This window comes from Heterodontus francisci, chromosome 35 (genome assembly GCF_036365525.1).
Source record: "Heterodontus francisci isolate sHetFra1 chromosome 35, sHetFra1.hap1, whole genome shotgun sequence".
Classification (NCBI taxonomy): domain Eukaryota; kingdom Metazoa; phylum Chordata; class Chondrichthyes; order Heterodontiformes; family Heterodontidae; genus Heterodontus; species Heterodontus francisci.
This window is the reverse complement of record NC_090405.1, coordinates 33,107,647-33,121,055: the sequence shown is the minus strand read 5'-3', so window position 1 is coordinate 33,121,055 and position 13,409 is coordinate 33,107,647. Positions and strand designations below refer to the sequence as shown.

Genomic DNA, 13,409 nt, shown 5'->3' with positions numbered 1-13,409 from the left:
GAGTTACTGCAAGTGCTGGGTGACTTATCCATTCTGAGTTCAGTGTTTTTTTTTCCAGAAGTAATCCTTTTCTGCAGCTAAATTGAGTTGTTCCATATCTTTTCTCTAGTACTGCTAAATTCTCACTTTCACCATCAGTAAAAATGGTGACTTATTGCAAACGCACAGCTTCCTGGAGTTCCTTTGGTGACAAAAATACCCAGTAAGCATAGTGAGCAGGTTAAGGATATGTTTTTCACAGGCTGGTTTTTTGCATTGTTTTCAGAATGTATTACATAGAGAGGGAGTAGATCTGGGTATAGATTGTAACGCTGCTCTTTTTTTTTCCTCCACTTTTTTTTTACTCATTCATGGGATATGAACATTGCTGGCTAAGCCAGCATTTATTGTCCATCCCTAATTGCCCTTGAGAAGGTGGTGGTGAGCTGCAGTATTGTGGTGTAGGTACACCCGCTGTGCTGTTGAGAGTTCCAGGATTTTGACCCAGCAACAGTGAAGGAATATCGATTTTATAGTTCCAAATTAGGATGGTGTGTAGCTTGGAGGGGAACTTGGTGGTGTTCCCCTGCATCTGCTGCCCTTGTCCTTCTAGGTGGTGTAGAGGTCGTGGGTATGGAAGGAGCCTTGGCAAGTTGCTGCAGTGCATCTTGTAGATGCTACCACTGTGTACCGGTAGTGGATGGGATGCCAATGAGGTGTCTTTGTCCTAGATGGTATTGAGCTTCTTGAATGTTGCAGCTGCATGTATCCAGTCAAGTGAAAAGTATTCCATTGCACTCCTGACTTGTGCCTTGTAGATGGTGGACAGGAGGTGAGTTACCCGCTGAAGAATTCCCAGCGTCTGACCTGCTTGTGTAACCACAGTATTTCTATGGCTGGTCTAATTACGTTTTTGTTCAATGGTGACCCCCATGCTATTGGAGGGGGATTCAGCGATACTGATGCAGTTGAATGTCAAGGGAGAGGTGGTTGGGTTCTCTCTTGTTGGAAATGATACTTGCCACTTAAGTGCCAGGCAATGAACATTTGCACCACTTATCAGCCCAAGCCTGAATGTTGTCCAGGTCTTGCTGCATGTGGACACAGACTGCCTCAGTATTTGAGGAGTTGTGAATGTGCAGTGTTCAGTACCAATCATCAGCGAGTATGTCCACTTCTGACTTTGTCGGAGGGAAGGTCATTGATGAAGCAGCTGGAGATGGTTGAACCTAGGACACTATCCTGAGGAACTCCTGCAGCGATGTCCTGGGGCTGAGATGATTGACATCCAATAACCACGACCAGTTTCCTTTTGTGCTAAGGTATGACACTGACCAGTGGAGAGATTTCTCCCGATTCCCATTGACGCCAATTTTACTAGGGCTCCTTGGTCAAATGCTGCCTTGATGTCAAGGGCAGTCATTCTCATCTCACCTCTGGAGTTAAGCTCATTTGTGCATGTTTGGACCAAAGCTTTAATGAGGTCAGGAGCTGAGTGACACTGGCGGAATCCAAACTGAGCATCGGTGAGCAGGTCGTTGCTGAGTAAGTGCTGCTTAGCGCTTTCAATTACTCCTTCCATCACTTTGTTGATGGGTGGGTCAGTAATTGGCCAGATTGGATTTGCCCTGTTTTTTTGTGGACGGTTTTCCACATTCAGGTAGATGTTAGTGTAGCAGCTATACTGGAAGAACTTGACCAAGAGCAGGCTAGTTCTGGAGCATAAGTTTTCAGTGCTACAGCTGGGATATTGTCAAGGCCCATAGCCTTTGCTGTATCCAGTGCCTTCAGCCATTTATTGCTACCGCTAGAGTGAATCTTATTGCCTGAAAACTGTATGATGATGGGGACCTCAGGAGGAGGCCAGGGTGAATCATCCAGCCGGCACTTCTGGTTGAAGATGGTTGCAAATGCTTCAGCCTTGTCTTTTGCAGTGATGTGTTTTTAGGCTCCCCCATCCCTGAGGATGCAGATGTTTTTAGAGCCTCCTCCTCTGGTTAGTTGTTTAATTGTGATGGTATGCCTTCAGTTTGTGTGATGATGAACACTGTGGATGATACCAATGATTTATTGAGCCAGTGAATTATTATCCTTACCTATGGCATTTCAGTGAAGAATTTTTTGCACTTTTTTATTTTCCTTGAAGTAGAAGTGTCAGGGACAGGAGGGTGTGACTGCAAGTGAGGCAGGTAAGGAATCAAGGGGGCAGAAGTGGAGGAGCCTCAGCCCTTGCAATTGTCCAACAGGTTCGAGGTTCTGTCGGCTTGTATGAATGAGAGCGAGGGCTGTAGGGTGGATGAGAAAACTGGCCATGGCACCGTGGTACAGGAAGCCATTCAAGTGTGGGGAGTAAACAGAAATGTAGTGCTGGTAGGAGATAGTATAGTCATAAGGATAGACACAGTTCTCTGGTAGCCAAGAGCGAGAGTGCAGAAGGCTATGTTGCCTGCCTGGTGCCAGGGTTTGGGACATCTGCTCTGGGCTGGAGAGGAACATGCAGTGGGAGGGGGAGGATCCAGTTGTCGTGGTACATATGGGTGCCAACAACATAGGACTAGGAAAGAGGTTCTGCATAAGGAATATGAATAACTAGGGGCTAACTTTAAAATGCAGAACCTCAAAGGTAATAATCTCTCTGGATTGTTATCTGAGCCACAAGCAAATTGGCGTAGGGTAAATAAGATTGGAGAATTTAAATGCGTGGCTCAAAGATTGGTGTGGGAGAAATGGGTTTTGATTCATGGGGCACCGGCATCAGTGGAAAATGGGAGCTGTACCGTTGGGACGGTCTTCATCTGAACTGTGCTGGGACCATGTTGTGGCAAATCGTATAACTAGGGCAGTACAGAGGGCTTTAAACTAAATAGTGGGGGTGAGGGATCAAGTGAGAGAAGATGTAAGTTAAAGAGAGAGGCGAAAGCAAGAGAGCAATAAGGGAAATAATCAGATAAATGCAAAATACTGCAGATTCTGGAAATAGCATGGCAGGAAGAGAGCTGTACAAAATTAAGTGTGTAAGCAGCTAAGGTTAGAGGTTGCATAAATAGAAAAAATCAGAACTAAAGGCTCTATTTCCACGTAGCATTCGTAACAAAACAAATGAATTGATAGCTCAAATAGAAATAAATCTGTATGATCGGATAGCCGTTACTGGCTGCAAGATGACAAAGGCTAGGCCCTGAATATTTAAGGGTACGTGACATTTCGGAAGGATAGGAAACTAGGAAAAGATGGAGGGGTAGCTCTGTTAATTAAGGATGACATTAGTACAATAGAGAGAGGTGACCTTAGTTCTAAAAATCAAGATGTTGAGTCAGCTTGGGTAGAAATAAGAAATAGTAAAGGTAGGAAGTCCCTTGTGGGAGTAATTTTATAGGCCCCCTAACAGTAACCACACTGTAGGACAGGGTATGCAGGAAGAAATTAAAGGGGCTTGTGAGAAAGGTAAGGCGATAATCATGGGTGATTTTTAATCTACATATAGATTGTACAAATCCGATTGGCTAAGGTAGCCTGGAAGATGAGTTCATAAAGTGTTTTGGGACACTTTCTTAGAGCAGCACGTTCCAGAGCCAACCAGAGAGCAGGCTACTCTAGATCTGGTAATGTGTAATGAGATAGGATTAATTAATGACCTCATAGAAAAGGTGCCCCTAGGTAGCAGTGATCGCATGATTGAATTTCACATTCAGTTTGACGGTGAGAAGGGTGGATCTAAGACAAATGTTTTAAACTTAAGGGTAATTATGAGGGTTTGAAGACAGCTGGCTAAATAAACTGGGAAATTAGGTTAAGGGATAGGTCAGTAGAGATGCAGTGGTAGACACTTGAGATATTTCATAACACTCAGCAAAGATGCATTCCAGTGAGAAAGAAAGACTAAGGGAAGGATGCACCATCCGTGGCCAGCTAAGCAAGTTGAAGATGGTATCAAATTGAAAGAAAAAGCATACAATTCAGAGAAGAGTAACGGCAGGTCAGAAGATTGGATAAAATATAAAAAACGTCAAAGAATTACAAAGAATAATGAGAGCGAAATTAGAGTATGAGAGGAAGCTAGCTAGAAATATAACGAAGGATAGTAAGAATTTCTACAGGTATTTAAAAAGGAAAAGAGTAAGTAAAGTGAGTGTTTGTCCTCTGAGGAGTTAATAATAGAAAATAAGGAAATGGCGGAGGAATTGAACAGATATTTTGCATCTGCCTTCACTGTAGAGGATACAAATAACATCCCAGAAATAATTGTGAATCAAGAGTTGAAAGGGAGGGAGGAACTTAAAACAATTACCATCACCAGGGAAAGGGTACTGAGAAAATAATTCGAACTAAAAGCTGACGAGTCCCTAGGTCCTGATGGACTTCATCTTAGGGTCTTAAAAGAAGTGGCTGCTGAGATAGTGGATGCATTGGTTTTCCAAAATTCCCTAGATTCTGGAAAGGTCCCATCAGATTAGAAAATGGCAAATTTAACTCTGCTATTCAAGAAAGGAGAAGACAAAGCAGGAAACTACAGGCCAGTTAGCTTAATATCTGTCATAGAGAAAATGTTGGAATCTATTAAGGAGGTTATAGCAGGTCATTTAGAAAATTTCAATGCCATCAGGCAGAGTCAGCATGGCTTTTTGAAAGGGAAATCATGTTTGACTAATTTATTGGAGTTCTTTGATGAAGCAACAAGCAATGTGAAACCTGTGGATGTAGTGTACTTGGAGTTCCAGAAGGCATTTGACAAGGTGCCACATTGTAGCTTTCTAAACAAAATAAGAGCCCATGGTATAGGGGGTAATGTATTAGCATGGATAGAGGATTGGTTAGCTAACAGGAAACAGAGAGTAGGCATAAATAGGTTGTTTTCGGGTTGGCAAGCTGTAATTATTGGAGTGCCACAGGATCGATGCTGGGACCTCAATTATTTATAATCTATATCAATGACTTGGATCAAGGGACAGGATGTATGGTTGCTAAATTTGCTGATCACACAAAGATAGGTCAGAGTGCAAGTTGTGAAGAGGACATAAGTCTGCAAAGGGATCTAGATAGGTTGTGAGTGGGCAAAGATTTGGCAGATGGAGTATAATGTGCGAAAGTGTAAACTTGTCCACTTTGGCTGGAAGAATAGAAAAGCAACATATTATTTAAATGGAGAGAGATTGCAGAACTCAGATGCAGAGGGATCTGGGTGTCCTAGTACACAAAATACAAAACGTTAGTATGCAGGTACAGCAAGTGATTAAGAAGGCAAATACAATGCTATCATTTATTGCAAGGGGAATGGAATATAAAAGTAGAGGTGTTTTGCTACAGTTGTACAGGGCATTGGTGAGATCACATCTAGAGTATTGTGCACAGCCTTGGTCTCCATGTTTAAGAAAGGATGGAAGTGCATTGGAAGCAGTTCAGAGAAGGTTCACTTGACTGATTCCTGGGATGAGAGGGTTATCTTATGCGGTCAGGTTGGGCCTGTATTCAAGGAGTTTAGAAGGATGAGAGATGATCTTATTGAAACATATGATACGACTGACTGCTCCAGTCAAAGCCCCCAATCAAAATATATGACCTCTGATTGTGGTGAGAGAAACGCACTGCTAATTCAGTCCCGTCCCTCCACAGATCGCCTAACGTATCATCTTAAACTTTCCAAATTAAAGAAAGACCCAGCCAAATTGTACCATCTATTGACCCCCGAATGAGGCTAACCAAACCAGGCATCTTTAAATCAACAAATTAACTGTTTAATTAGAAAAACTAAATTCTTAAACACTTCGAAGATATAAACAACATTTAAAATAGAAAAGTCCTTGCAAATTTAAGCTCCTGCCGGAGGTGAAGAAGTCCAAGGTTGCTTGAAGTCCTCACAGCTGTCCGATGGGGAGAAAAAAGGTTCTTCAATGGTAGAACGGTCCATAGTCTAATTCCAGCAGTAAGTGATGCTTTCCTTCTCCAGCGATGACCACAGTAGATCAACACCTCGCAACCATTTTCAGTAGAATCAATTTGGCTTTAGAATTTTTGAGGGATAAAAGATTGTCACAATCTAACTTCCCTTCCTTCAGTTTAAATGATCAGAGATCTCTGTTTTGGCTTGACTTTTTAAAATTTTGAGTGGATAATAAGTAAACAGACTAAATTCTCTTCCTTCAGTTTAAATGGTCTGTTTCTTCTTTCAGGTGCTAGCACAGAGCTGTCTGTCTGTGCCCTTTGTTAAAACAAGCAGTTTGCACTATAAGCCAGTTCAAAATTAAATGGTAACAAATGTATCTCTCGATGCTCCGTCCAAGTGGCTGTATCCAAGATAACGAGAATGCACCTTTTGAATAGCAGTCTCAGAATGGCTGTATCCAAGGCAACGCGAATGCATTCTTTGACTCTGTTTTTAGAGCTTGCTGCCTTAAAGCTCTTTTTCCAGCCTTAAAGGCACACAACATTCTTCCTGGGGAGAAAAAAACTACAGGATCATAACACCTATAAGATCCTGAGGGGATTTGACCGAGTAGATGTTGAAAAGATGTTTCCCATTGTGGGAGAGACTAAAACTAGGTGGCACAGTTTAAAAATAAGGGGTCTCCCATTTATGACCGAGATGAAGAGAAAATATTTCTTTGAGAGTCGTGAGTCTGTGGACACCTCTTCCCTGGAAGCAGTGAAGGCAGGGTCATTGTTTTTACAGCAGAGGTAGACAGATTCTTAACAAACCAGGGATCAAAGGGTATTGGGGGTAAGTAGGAAAGTGGAGTTGAGTCCACAAACAGATCAGCTATGATCTTATAGAATGGTGGAGCAGGCTGGAGGGGCCGAATAGCCTGCTCCTAGTTCATATGTTCGTATCATCTGTGCACGCCATTCGCTTGTTTTTCCTGTTTGATTCATAGATTCTTTCTTCCTTTTATTTTATTTATTTGTTTATTCTTTCAGTCTTTAGATGAATAGACCGTGATCCCAGTAGGAGCACTAATAGGACTTTTACATTCTCACAGTAACTGCATGGATTATGTTACGGACAGGTGGGAGATTATAGGGATGTTTTCCACTTTTCATCTATCAACTGACTGAAGACTCTGTTTTTATTCGAATTGTATTTTAATCCTTGAGCATTCTAATGGTCAATAAACAGACAAATGACAGGTTTTCTTGTAAGTTTAAAGAAGGCTAAATGTTTAAACAATACCTGAAAATACTTGCAACTTTACCCACTCTCTCATACGTGCACACACATGAAGGCAATGGGAGGGGCATAGCAGAGGGGAGAAACCAAGGTGCATAGAAAACTTGGAGGGCAAACAGCAACAGAATAAAGAATAGTGTGGACAGTGCAGGAGCTAGATGGAGGAAAAAGGCAAAGTAGATTCGCGTGTTGTTGGAATGCATCTGTGTTTATGCAAAAAGTGTAACAAATAAGATTGATAAGTGCAGGCACAAGTTGCTACATGGGTTATGATATATTGGCAATAACAGAGACCTGGTTTAAACATGGACAGGAATGTGAACTAAATATTCCTGGCTACAATGTATTCAGGAGGGATTATGGAAGGAAGAAAGTAAGGAGAGGGGTGACCGTATTGATCAAGGGCAATATTACAATTCTACAGAGATACTGTATACTAGAGGGTTCAAAGACTGAATCTATTTAAATTGCTGGGTGATTATTGTAGACCCCCAAATAGTAGGCAGTAGATAGAGGAGCAAATATAAAGGCAAATTTCAGAGAAGTCTAATAATCGAGCAGTTCAGGGACTTCAGTTACCCTAATATGGAATCATAGAAACTTGCAGCACAGAAAATGTCCATTCAGCCCATCGTGCCTATGCTTGTTCTTTGAAAGAGCAGTTGTGCTTAGTCCCACATCCATGTTTTTTATCTGTAATCCTGTAAGTTCCTCATCAAGTACCTGTCCAATATCCTTTTTATAATTAATTATGGGATCAGCTTCCATCACCTTTTCTGGTAGAGCAATCCAGATTCTGTTAACTGAGTGAAAACAATTCTCTTTTGCCAATGATTTTGAATCCATGGCCTCTAGTGATTGATCCATTTGTCAGAGAATAGTTTTTCTCTCTTTAGTTTATCAAAGCCTCACATCATCTTGAAAACCTCCTTTTATATTATCATCTTAATCTTGTCAGTTCCAAGGAGAACAGTCTTAACTTTTCCAACCTCTCCTCTTTGCTGAAGTCCTTCATCCCGGGTAAACATCCTGGTAAACCTCCTCTGTACCCCTTGAGGCCTTTACATCTTTCCTGGCGTGTGATGCCCAGAATTGTCTACAATATCCAGCTGAGGCCTAATCAATGATTTTTATACAGTTCTAAATTATCTCTGCTTTTATATTCTGTTCCTCTATTTATAAACCCAAGTAACTCGCACGTTTTTTTTTAACCAGCTTATCAAATTGCTGTTCCTCCTTTTAAGGATTTGTGTATATAGACACCAAGGTCTGTCTCTACTGATCACTTGTCAAAATCGTGCCAGTTATAGTGTACTGTCTTTCCATATTAGTCCTCCCAAAGTGCATCACTTCATCTTTCTCCACATTGAAAAATAGGGCATCCAAAGTTCATTTCCTTTGTCATTCAGGGAACTTGTGGTTAAAATAATGCAGAATAACGAGGTTTATGACAGATGGCTGGTACAGAATAGAGTAAAAAAACTAGGCAGAATACAGAGGATGTGGGGGAGCATAAGGACAAAGGAAAAATGAAAAAAGATTAGCAGGTAACCTGAAGGTGAACCCAGAAATCTTTTATAAACATATAACAAGTAAAATAAGATAGTTTTAAAAAAAAAATAGTGGGGCTGACTAGGGACAAAAAGGAAAATCTACTTGTGGAAGCATGGGATATGACTGAGGTACTGAAAGTACTTTTGTATCTCTTCACAAAAGAAGAATTAAATTAATGCTGCAGAAGAGGAGGGAGGAATAGGATATTGGATAGGATAAAAATAAATGGAAAGGGTATGCTAAATAGGTGGCATGATTCAAAAGTTTCAAGTCACAAAAGAACAGGAGTAGGCAATTTGGCCCCTCCCGCCTGTTCTGCCATTCAATGAGATCATGCCTGATCTGCGACTTAACTGCATATCCCTGCCTTTACAGCATTTCCCTTAATGCCTTTGGTTAACAAATAGGCATCAATCTCGGATTTGAAATTAACAATTGATCTAGCATCAATTGCCATTTGCAGAAGAGAATTACAAACATCTACCACCCTTTGAGTTTCCTAATTTCACTCCAGAAAGGTCTGACTCTAATTTTTAGACTATGTCCCCTAGTCGTAGACACCCCAACCAGTGGAGATAGGTTAGATAGAATTAAACTATCTGTTCCCTTTTAATATCTAGAAAAATTCAATTAAATCACCGCACCCCCCCCCCCCCACTTAATGTAACCATTGGAGTCCAGAAATCATTCTGCTAAGCCTATGCTGCACTCCCTCCAAGCCCAGCGGAGCCTTCTGTAGGTTGGTGCCCAGAATTACTCACAGTACTCTTAGGTGAGGTTTAACCAAGGCTTTGTATAGCTGTCACATGACTTCTACCCACTTGTACCTTAGTCCTCCTAGATGTAAAGGTTGGCATTCCTTAATTTTTTCATTACTTTCTGTACCTGTTGATGACACATTAATGATCTGTATACCCAAACCCCCAAGTTTCATTGGACCTCCACTGTTGCTAGCTTTTCGCTATTTAGAAAGTACCCTGTTCTATCCTTTTTTAGGTTCAAGTGGATGACTTCACATGTGCCTATATTGAAATTTATTTGCAAATCTCTTCCCCATTCACTTAATCTATTATCTTTTTGTAATTTTATGCTTCATCTACACTACTTACTATGCCTATCTTTGTGTCATCGACAAATTTGGATATGTGGTTTTCTATACCATCATCTAAGTCATTAATAAATATGGTGAATAGTTGAGGCCCCAACACACATCCTTACACAACACCACTAATCACATCCTGCCAGTTGGAGTAATTGCTCACTATCCCCACTCTATTTCCTGCTGCACAGCCAATTTCCTAACCAGGTCGATAACTTACCTTCAGTTCCATGAGCTTCAATTTTAGCTAGCAGTCTCTTAGGAGGGACTTTATCAAATGCCTTCTGGAGGTCTATATGAATAATATCCAGACATTCTTCTGTCCAACACTTTTTAGCCACCTCGTCAAAAGAAAATTCAGATCCAGCTTCTTGGGTTGCTGAGGGAAGCTAGGATGGAGATGACAGAAGCTCTGATCACAATCTTTCAATTGTCCTTGCAAATGGGAGTAGTACTAGAGAACTGGGGATTGCAAATATTCCATTCCATTTAAAAAGGGGTGAAGGATAAACCTGGTAGCTACAGGCTAATCAGTCTAATGCTAATAGTGGGATATTACCTGCTGGAGATTGTCGAGGACAAAATTTACTTGTAGAAGCATGGGTTAATAAGGGACAGCCAGCATGGATTTGTTAAAGGCAAATCGTATTTGACTAACTTGATTGAATTCTTTGCAGTAACAGAGAGGGTGGATGAAGGTAGTTCAGTAGATATTGTGCATGTGTGTGTATGTAGACTTTCAAAAGGCATTTGATAAAGTACCACGTAATAGACTTACTAGGAAAATAGGATTAAAGGGATGGTAATATTTTGAGTAAGTAATTGGTTAAGGGATAGGAAGCAGTGAGTAGTAGTGAACAAGTATTTTTCTGACTGGAGAGAAGTATGCTGTGGGGTCCTCAGGGGTCAGTATTAGTACAAGTGATTTTCTTGTATATGAATAATCTGGACTTGGTATAGAGAGTACAATGTCAAACTTTGCGGATGATGCATTTTAAAGTTTTTTGTTAGTGAGGAGGATAGTGGGAGACTTCAGGAGGACTAGACTAGTGAAATAGGCACTTGACAGTTGCAATTTAATGCAGATAAGTGTGAAGTGATGCACTTTAGAAGGAACGATATGGTGTTATGGCCTGGTGAGGAGGGGGTCTCGGGCTTCCCTCTTGCCCCTTCCTCTTATTTGAGAGCAACAGGGTCTATTCCTTTTAAACAGTGGTTATACTTGCCACCTCCTGATTGTTTTACCTTTCTCTTTTACTGTGATTGCAAAAGAACCAATTGGACAGGTTTTCTTGAGTTTAAACAAGAGGTAAGTTTATTATACTTAACATTCTAACCTGATTTAAAAATACGCCACACTTGCACGCACGCACGCACACACACACACACACACACACACACACACACACACACACCTTAAATACAGTCTGTAAATCCAGTAGTCCTTGGCTGAAGCAGAATTCTTGAAGTCCTCACTGGTCAAAGTACACTTTGCTCAGTTGGCGCTCTTTCCCTGGTTGCTGGCTGTAGCTGACTGTAGGCTTGGAGGGTTCCCCAGTTGCAGACGGTTTTCACTTGATGTTTTCTGGGGAGACAGAAGAGAGAGAGACGGGAGCAGCAGCCTTCTCATCTACTATCCACTTGGTTACTGCCTGTTGTCTGTGTTACAAAACTTGTTTCTTCAGAGAGGAACAGGTGGTCAAATGGTTCTTCTCAATACCCTTTGTTTCTAATGAGGTTTTTCTGGAATCTTCTAATGAAGTTCAAGGTTCTGCATGCCCCAGGATGTCCATTCATATTCGGAGGGGGTTGGCTCTTTCAAAGTCAATGGACGGGATGATCTTGACGGCCGCACTAATGAAGCTATTCTAGGTAATTCAATCACTTGGAGCAAACCATTGTCCTGGCTGGGCTTCTTGTTAGACTTTTTGTCTCCAGTCCAATCTCCCCTGGTATTTCAAATGTAAATGGTTGTGGCCATCTTGGCTGCTAGTTTTTAAAAAGTTACTTATGAGTTTTTTCCATTAAAAGTCTAAGGTAAGTTTCCAACTGTTGAAATTAATATTTCCCATTTGGTGTATAGGGTTTTTCCTGATAATGGTGGGAAAGTATAATCTAAATGGCATTATTTTGAGGGAGGTGCAAGAGCAGAGGGACCTAGAGATGCACATTCACACGCTTTTGAAAGTAGCAGGGAAAGTTGATGAGATGTTTAAGGAAGCGTATGGGATACTTGGCTTTGTAAATGGGGACATTGAATACAAACAAGGAAATCATGCTAAACCTTTACAAATCATTGGTTAGGCCACAGCTGGAGTATTATGTCCAGTTCTAGGCACTGCACTTTAGGATGAATGTCAAGACCTTGGAGTAGGTGCAGCAGAGGTTTACCAGGATGATATCAGGGATGAGGGATATAGTTATGTGGAGAGATTGGAGAAGCTGGGATTGCTCTCCTTAGAGCAGAAAAGGTTAAGGGGCGAACTTATAAAACAATTCAAAATTGAAATGTTTTGATAGAGAAAGTAAAGAGAAACTATTTCCTCTAGCAAGTGGGTCCGTACCGGAGGCCACGATTTTACAATAATTGGCAACAGAACTAGAGGGCAAGTGAGAAATCTTTATCACGCATGAGGTGGTTGTGATATGGAACGCTACTTGACAAAGATGAAGGAAACGGATTTCATATGAACTGTCAAAAGTCAATTTAACTTACTTGAACAGGACTAATCTGCAGTGTTGTGTGGAAAAGGTTGGGTTTGGGACTAAATTGGAAAGCCCTTTCAAAGAGCTGGTACAGGCACAGCTGCTGACAGGCAACATCTTCAGCCACAGATTTTGGGCCCTACACCAGGATGAGTGTAACAATTCAATCAAGAGACTATGAAGGCCAGTGAGCAGAGGTTCTGGGAGTTGCGAATGGGGCAAGGTAAGTGCTTGCAATAAATCTTTACATAGATTGAAAAGCATTGCCAAAAATTGTGAAACAAGAAGCATGTGGATAGCCAAGACTTCTCTTTTTTTTAAGAAAAGTCAATGTCTAAGTACATTAAATATGGCCAAAATGCTAATTTTCAGCATATAGGCAATTCATGAAAGCTTACTTCTATACTTAAAAGGAAAGTAAGTTTCCTGCATTTTGTTCAAAGTACTCCTCCATTTTATAGAAGCTGGTAATAGCCTAAACAAAACGTGTTTCTTACTAGAATGTAGACCTTTGAGTCACACATCCCTCTCTAATGGGCTACCCTGGACTTGAGGGATACAGAATTTGGATGTCACTGGAGACCGAAAGCAACCTGAACACTTTCTTCGTGCTTTTTGAGAAAAGGAAGAAACTGGGGGTGAAACTTAGCAACAGGACTGTTGGCACAGCAACAAACTATTGATCGAATATCTCTGAAAACAACCACTTGTACCGACCTTTTTATGAACCAACAGTTGTCTGGCTTGGAGGTGATATTCCATCTGTTAGCTTACAGTGATCACCTTCCAATTGGCAATACATTTCTCTGATATTTGACCTGTATTTGTACAGATGGGAGAATGGGCCCTATTTGTCTATACCTGTCTTGTAATTTAAGACCTCTACATCTATGGAGGTAACATCACTAA

The 13,409-nt window shown here is 41.1% G+C and overlaps 1 protein-coding gene across 10 annotated transcripts in view; it reads left to right on the top strand.

The window, feature by feature from the left end:
- The window catches only part of herc1 (HECT and RLD domain containing E3 ubiquitin protein ligase family member 1), a 295,507-nt gene that overhangs the window by 52,780 nt on the left and 229,318 nt on the right, over window positions 1-13,409 (top strand). The window lies entirely within an intron of this gene.